Here is an 8,484-nt window from a genome sequence, read left to right on the forward strand (position 1 = left end):
CTTACTGACCACAGACAACATGTCCTCCTACACAACACACAAATATGAGGCTTTTGTTGTTAAACTGTTGCCTTTTTTTCTTGCACAATCATTGATGGTGGTCCAAAGACCATGATAGACAGACCACCACATGCCATGCGATCATTGTCCACACTAACGTAGTCAGTCTGAATCAAACTTTAACTTTGGGTCTAACGTGAACAGCATCGTGGGACATTCAAATCTGTGTCATTCATGGTACATTTTGGCTCCAAATACAGCGCTGTGACCTGTGTTACACAAACATATACACACACACACACACACACACACACACACACACACACACAGTACTGTACATAAAGACACAGATGTCATGGCTTAAACAAATGGCACCAGGATCTTAACCACAGCTTAGTCGTCTTATCACTCCCAGTGTGTGTGTTTATGAATATAATAAAACAACTGCTGACAGATGAAAACAAACAGAGAAGTCAAACTGTCCTCGACTCCTCACACTCCTTGACCTGCTGATGAGTTTTATTTAAATGAAAATAACACTGTGGTGCTGACTTATTTCTGTATAAATCCCTTGAAAACAATAAGAAAGGCTTCAGTAATGAAGTGATCTTGATGTCATAAATATAAGATTTATAAGAATATATTGAATACATTTAAATTAGGGCTTTCACACTTTTAGAAAAAACTCCAGAAAAACTCCTGATAAATCCGGAGGAGCTACATGTGTGAACACTAACAGAAAATTGTTTCCCCTGACAGTCCTCTAGCATTTTTTCCGCAGCAAGTCTGAGTGAGCTGATGTGAGAACACAGCAGTATTTTCAACGGAGAATTCACCTCGAGCCAATAGGAGGGGGAGTGATGTTTATGCGACTGCTGCACGGTGCATAGAGTGTGTACATGTAACCACTACGATCGCCGTTCTCTAATGAACCAGCTGCATTATGTTTCCTGTTCTCCAGTATGTTCTTCTCCACTCTTTAGTCCATATTGTGATTCTGTTGGACTACATGTAGCATTGATATAAAGACAAATATTGTCATTATAGCGTCGTGTAGTGGACTCTGTTGCTTCATCCGCTACTTCCGCGTTGTTTTTTTACATCATGTCTTACCTCAGGAGACCCTGAGGAGACCCCCCCCCCCCCCCCCTGTCTGACCGGGATAGTTTCCCGCTGTGAGGAGAATGTGTGAACAGCCAGGTCGGGAGAATCTCCGGAGCAGTCCTCCTGAAATGATCTAGATATTGTCCGGGGTGCATAATGTAAAACCAGCTAAAGTCTCCTCATTGAGGGTCGAGTGTTGGTTCAGTATTTGGTTCTGGAGTTACAGCGCTGCTTCTAACTAAAGGAGAGATGATGCAGTACAAACAGGATGTGAGGAAGAGAGGGAAGAAGGTGTGCATGAGAGGAGAGTATAGAGGAGGAGAATAGATCGAGGGAACGACGGAATGACAGCAGAGAGTCAGAACAATAGAGGTGGAGAAGAGGGGAGGAGTTGAAAGAGGAGATAAAGGAGAGAGGAACAAAGAGAGGAGGACATCATGAGCAAAGAGATGTAACAAACTAAAGAAGGGAGAGAGAGAGAGAGAGAGAGAGAGAGAGAAAGAGAGTTATGAGGAATTACTGATACGTGAACGAGGAGAGGGAGGAAAAAAAGTTTTAGAATCCGAGAGAAGACAGAAAAGTCACATTTAGCTTGAAATCAACAGTAAGTTAAACCGGTTTTTGAAGGAAACCTTCAGAGTTTTTTTTAAAGGATTATTGTCCCTCCAGAGATGGAAAATTCTTCAACATGCAAACTGTGTTTCCTGTTTGTTTTTGTTTTTCTTAGATGATGAATGCAGCTCGTATTCACGACAAGCAGAAGCTCAGGTCGTTCTGGGAGCAGAGGATTGTTCAGCACAGCGAGCACATGGACGTGGAGGAGAACCGCGTGAGGAGCAGCTCTCTGTCACGGTCAGATTTAATCCCACCTGTAGTTAAATGTTTGGTGGCTGCAGCAGCGTCTCATAGAATGACGGCTATGATCTGATCTAAGTGTTGTTGGGTCTCATTTCTGACCTCCTTTTCATTAAGTCACATCATCACATAGAAGAGCTGCGGGTTAATCAAAGTGAAGTGCTGCATAAACCCTCAGAGATAAGAGTTTGTGATGAATGCTTTTCACTAAATATGTTCACGTCTCTAAACTTCATCATCTGGATTGTAACCGAACCAGTGAGTGGTCTGTGAATTCATCTTTAACAACCACTGAAGTTTCTCCAAAGTGAGCCAGGATCCTTCCTGCGTCATAAAAATGAAACATGTAAAAACATCCTACACCGAAAAAAAAAAATACATTTAAATCAAGCTCAATACCCATACTGCACTGATCGTTATAACACACATAAACTAAACAAGTGCTCTGACACTTTAAATTTGCATATCTAAAATATTCCAGATCCAGCCTGTTTGCTCTTTAGTAGAGGCTAAAAGAGAACCACCACGTCTTTTTCAAGATGAATGAAGAATATCTTTGATGAATGAAATGTATGTTAGAAATTCTGTATGGTTTTGGTCCATTGCAGAGAAAAGAATGGAGTTTTATTTTGATGCTTATAAGTTAGATTATTTTGTTTGTACAGCTGAGAAGAGAAGTAAGCATGCTTAATTAGTTGTCCGTGTGCAGTGCCAAATATTCTTTTTATCATTTGTATTTCTCTGTATTTTTTTTTATTTCTTCACTTGTTATCAGCGTCCTGAGCCTCTCTTTGGCAGAATTATTGCACAACTAAAACAAAATTAAAAGGTTTTAGAATGGAGGCAAAGAGCTAGCCTAAAAAGTGAAATGATAAAACATGTCGTTAAAACAAGGTCTATGTTAGTTTTTTTTATATTTACTGGTCAATCTGAACTTTAACTGAACAGCAGAAGAACTCAATGTTACTCTTCATGAGGGGTGAAATGTTACATCACCTCCTTTATGAACTGCTTCTAAGTTAGTCTAAATTTCTTCTAAACTGTCTGTGCTGTGTTTTAATGCTGGACAGATCCCATGCAGCTGCCTTTCATTACTGCTAGTTAACATGAGATCAAGCTTCCACTGGTACGCTACAGCTGACTGATATCCTCTAGGTGTTGCAGGGTTTTCCCCGGTTTATGTGAAGCAGAATAAGTTCAGACAAGCTGTGTGTGAGGTGATCATCAGGGAATGTTCTGTAACTCAATTCAACAGGTGACTGCACATGGACGTCTTTCTTCACTACCTAAACACACTTCTGTGAGCGTGACCTTTGACATCAAGTGTTTTTCAATTTCTTTCTACTCCATACAGGCATTCAAACGTATTGAAACGTTTTTTCAAGGACACATGAAGCCGAGGAGAGGTGAACAAAAATGAAGTGATGAAGGTTGTGGTAGTAAATCAATCAAGCATTATTTGTATAGTGCCAATGCATAACAAGTGTTATCTCAAGACACTCTACAAAAAGCAGGTAAAAGACCTAACTTATTGCTATATCACAGAGACCCAGTTTCATCCATCATGAGTGCAGCACTTTAGCAAAAGTAACAGTGGCAAGAAAATACGTCCTTTTAACAGGCGGAAATCTTGGGCAAATCCAGGCTCATGACGGGACAGCCATCTACCAAAATCATGGCTTGAAAATAGGATAGGGGGAGATGGGATAAGATGCAGGAAGAGGGATATGGGGGGGCGCGATATGACAGCTTATCTTCTAAGGTAAAGTCAGACATCATCACATCATGGTGCAGAAAAGCTGAAAAGTTTAGAGCTCGATGTTTTTCTTTCTGAGTGACAGCGTCAGAGATTTATTCTGTATCATGTCGTTTCTGCCTCTCAGTGAAGCTGCAGAAGTTTAACTCAACCCTCCATGTTTTCCTCCGATAGATTCACATCTTACTTTGTGTCTTTTGCAATATTTAAAAAAATTATCCTCTCAAAATTCAGCCTGACATACTTGACGTCTTTATGAAACTTTGGGATATTTTTGGGATAAGTTTTTCAGGGTTTGAATAAAGTTTCAGACTGGATGAAGAGCAGGGTCAGAGAGGAGGGGAAAGGAGCATCAAAAATAAACTTTATTACCGTCCCCGGTCGGTCTCTCTCCGATGTATAACTTGATTAGTTTGGAAAGGAGCCGTGGTCATGTTCGCAGCTCGTCCGTCTGTCAGCACGTGGAGCCTGAGAATGTTGATTAGCGGCATCTCGACTTCACATGTGGATCCTGGAGATCAGCATGCGGACAGACGAGCAGATTAAGCACACATGACGGCGCGTGCTGACAGACGAACTCACTTACACAGACACAACAATATTAAACCTGTCACAGCACACACACACACACACACACACACACACACACACACACACACATTGTTCCTTGTGCTCTGTAACACAATTATTAGCCCTGACAGCTCTGACTGCAGATCAACTTTCACTGGATGTCTGCACGATTAATTTAAGCCCAGGAGTTATGGTGTCATACTGGCCTCAGGATGTTCTGACTAAACATCCGCTCAGTCGGCCTTCCAGTCACTGAGTACAGACGAGACAAAGATGAGTACAAAGGGCTTTCTTCTTTAAAGTCATTTTATAAACAGTTTTATGTCATTGAGGTTACCTAGCTGACTCGACACAAACCTCCAGTTATGGGGAACATGTCGGAGGAAAAGGCACCATTCATTACAAAGGACGGACAAAGAGGAATACATTGGATGGGAAGCTAAATCTCGATTAATGTCTGAGAATATTTATAGTAACATTTATGAAAAGAAATATTGAATTATTTAGGAAAATGGTTTAGGACATTGGTTCCTTACCTGGGGTCTGCGTGTTTGTCACTCATTTAGACCGTAACACAGGGAAGGCTGCGGCCGTAACCCTGGGATAAAAATCAAATTATGAATTGAAGTTATTTGTTCTTTTAAAAAGAGGTGTTTTCCTTCTAATCTCAGTGATGACGTGGAAATCTATCCTATCAGGGGAGGTCTTGACCGATCTTGATTTAAAATCTGGAGTCCGCCCAGTCTGAGACCGAGATAAGACCGAGTAAAAATTATTTTGATTCTCAGACGAGACCGAGACCTTGAAAAAGTGGTGTCGAGACAAAAAAATAAATAAATTAGTAAGCGCTTTTTTTCTCTGACTCTGATGACCTGGAGGTTTTGTAGCACAGATGTGTCGTTATGTTTTACAGTGTATATAATAGTTGCAAAGTTATAAATTGTGATCACATTTATACAATTATAAACCAGCAAGCAATGCTTCGGCTCCTTACATTTCAGATTCATGAACTGGTATCAAATTTAACTTAACAGATCCTACTACTGCCATCTCACCTTAAGAGCCCGAGGTTCTGCAGTCTGACCGGCTACTAATTTAACTTCCTTCCCTCTCTCCATCTCCCTCCACCCCCCCCTCCCCCCTCTGCAGGCTAAGGGAGCAGTGGGTGGTCAGGTTGGATCAAAGGAATCAGTACCAGCAAAGTTTCTTCGAGGAGAGAATCAGACGAGCTCAGAAAACTCAGCAGAGCCTCAGGAGGCTCGATTCGGCCTGAAACCTGCTGACCAATAGGAGCTCTGCAAAGACATGAATGCATAATTACTTTGTAATTATTCGCATATTATTTTTGGAATATGTATAACTTTATTTGTTATGAATAAAACAAATAGAATGCAAAACATTTTACCAAGCTGTCATATATGGAGTGAATAAAAAAAGGCAGCCATTGTTCTTTTTGGAAAAAACACAAAATGTAAAATGAAATGTCTTCTTTAGAAATGTTTTACCCTCTAGGTTGGACTTCATTTCTGCCTTTACTGTTTGTCACATCCAACATGTGCTCTATCATTACAACTTTTTATGACTCTGTGCGTCCTTTTGTTACTCAAGGACTCCATATCTTAGAGTAGAGAGAGTCATCTCTTCACCATCTTACAGTACGGCTCCAGTGCTTCAGGCGAGGGCGCTAGTCATTGTGCCAGAGCACTCAACTCGCCGCTTGATAGGCGTATACCCACTTTATGGCGGTTGATATATTATTTTATTTTGTTTTCCCTCCTTTTTGCTGTAGGTTACACAATTGGTGAAGTAGCCTCAATGAATGCACCTGATTGGATAGATGAGCAGCTAGTCTGGGAGGTTGCTGGACTCATTTGCATAGAAAAGACTTCAGGTCTATTCTTCTCTGGCAAGCGCACCAGAGCCCTTCTCAAGACGCGCCGCAAAGATCCCATAATGCATTGCGCGATTGCCTCTCCGGCTCTCCATAGGAAATGAATAGAAAGCGTCAAGACGCTATCCATCGTCAGAACCAGTGGAGCCGTATAGGAAAGGAAATGGAGCATCCTACTGAATATTGTCCATCAACGGTGTAAATCTAAAGAGCTTTAGAAGTGCATTAAACCATACTGGCTGTAGGCTCAGTGATGAACTTTGAGTCTTTGTGTTTTTGCTGTTAAAAGCCTGAGGTGAGAGTGGAGTGTCTGTGTTGATTTATCACTTTAACAACTTTTATTCAGCTCACGTGCGCAGCCTGTTGCTCTTCACTTCCATTAACTGCAGATCAGTTTCTGGCAGAGAGCCACAGCGTGCAACAGGAAGCTCGCTGCAGCGGGATTTTGTGTGTGTATGTTTATAGGAACAGTGTGTGCTGCAGGGATGTGCCGCTCTTTTCCTCCTGAGAACAGCCCACACTCCAAATATCTGCTTCTCGGCAACCATCCAGAAATGAGAGCACACACACACACAGACACACACCACACACACACACACACACACACTGTTTTCTGTGGATTAATTTCATGAGTCACATCAGCTCTAACAGTCAGTCAGGCTCGTCTCATGTCGGTTCATTCATTGAGCTCGTTTAACTCTTTCACCCTCACGCTGTTTAATGAAGAAGAAAAGATTTTCATAAAACTGAAAACTTTTTTCAAGTTAAAGTTTTCATTATTCTGATGGGACTACATTTGTGTCAAATCAAAAGCAAAAGTTAATTATGGGGTCCTACCCACCAGCGTTCAGCAGGGCAACCAGAGTGAATGTTGTCAGATGGGGCCCCATTAGGAAGGTTTCCTACTGCTATTGCAAAATTTGCACATTTTGGGTTACTGTGATTCAAAGTTTGTCAGCCCTCTGGGGTCCCTTACTGGTCGGGGGCCCCAAGCAGTTGCCTGTTGACAAGCAGCGCCTCTGCATACAGTATAGAGACAGACAACCAGGCATGCTCACATTCACACCAGTTAACCTAACAACAGAGAGAACATGCAAACTGCACACAGAGAGGCTCCTCTCTGACGGGGATTCGAACCAGGAACCTTCTCGATGTGAAGCAACAGTGCTGCACTGCACCGTGCTGCCATTAAACCAACAACAGAAATAGAATTAAATCTAGGTTCAATCAAAGTTGTTGGTCTCATTTTAAAAGAGGAAAACAACAATTTAGATCATCGATAATGGCAGAAAAGGCTCGTAAAAAGTATTTATATTGAAAGCTATTGAAAGGGCCAATACTTGAGCGGCGGGAAGCCTCCAAGTGTGTATTTGGTGCTGCATTCACTTGCGCTGGGAGGGTGGCAGCTGGGGGGGCAAATCCGTTCACAGGGGTCACATTTTCCACCCCATGCCACCCCGGTAGTTCCGCCCCTGGTGTAGATTGTGTAGAAAACTCAGCGTTTCTTCTTTGTCATCGCCATCAGGGTCACCATCAGGGTCGCCCTCACGCCCGGAAAGTGCAGCATGCACTAAGTTACAAACCATGACAAACATAAGCATGGTGTTTTATAGAGCGTGATTTAAAAAAAATGAAAAACAAAGATGTGAAGTCTTTGAGGAACAAACAGATGCACAGAGTCATAAAAAGTTGTAATGATAGAGCACCTGTTGGATGTGACAAACAGTAAAGGACGTCCTGCAGCCAAAGAATGAGGACAAATGAGCTTTTTAGTGCTCGAATAGATCATCTTTTAATATACTGCTCAGTGTTTGCCTGGCTTGTTTTGTTTCTAAAATTGGCAGCAGAGTTTCAGTGGTATTGATCGTCCTCTGGAGAGTGTTTAGCATCATCATATCCTGTTAGAACAACTTCTCTTTGTAACAGCAGAAACAAAGCACAGTCGATATCACTGAGTAATCTAATTATGATGAAACAAGGACACATTGATGATGAATAGTCAAGCCAAAACAAACGTGCTACAGTTCTTATTTTCACCACCAGGGGGCAGCAGAGTACAGTGAAACATGGTGTCAGAAATACTTTTCCTTTTATCTCTCTCATGTTCGTTTATATATTCGAGGTGTAGATTTGATAGTTTAGTAGAGTTTAGACTTTTTCCTTTCTATTGACCTCTCATTTTCAACTTTTTAAAGTTTTTTCATGCTCTTGAATCACAAATAAACCTTCTTGAATCCTCATGGTTACAAATAAGTTGATCATTTGAGGTCTTGTTTGTTAGTTTGGATGAAACTCCTCAGTAAACGTG

General features: G+C 41.5%; 1 long non-coding RNA gene across 1 annotated transcript; it reads left to right on the plus strand.

Moving 5' to 3' along the window:
* The first annotated feature begins 1,529 nt into the window (after positions 1–1,529).
* On the plus strand, positions 1,530–6,440 carry LOC109988519 (uncharacterized). The gene is made up of 3 exons (XR_002278162.3): positions 1,530–1,708; positions 1,832–1,956; positions 5,435–6,440. It is a non-coding gene; the product is annotated as an uncharacterized lncRNA (long non-coding RNA).
* Positions 6,441–8,484: the final 2,044 nt, after the last annotated feature.

The sequence above is a fragment of the Labrus bergylta genome, chromosome 17 (assembly GCF_963930695.1).
Source record: "Labrus bergylta chromosome 17, fLabBer1.1, whole genome shotgun sequence".
NCBI classification, from domain to species: domain Eukaryota; kingdom Metazoa; phylum Chordata; class Actinopteri; order Labriformes; family Labridae; genus Labrus; species Labrus bergylta.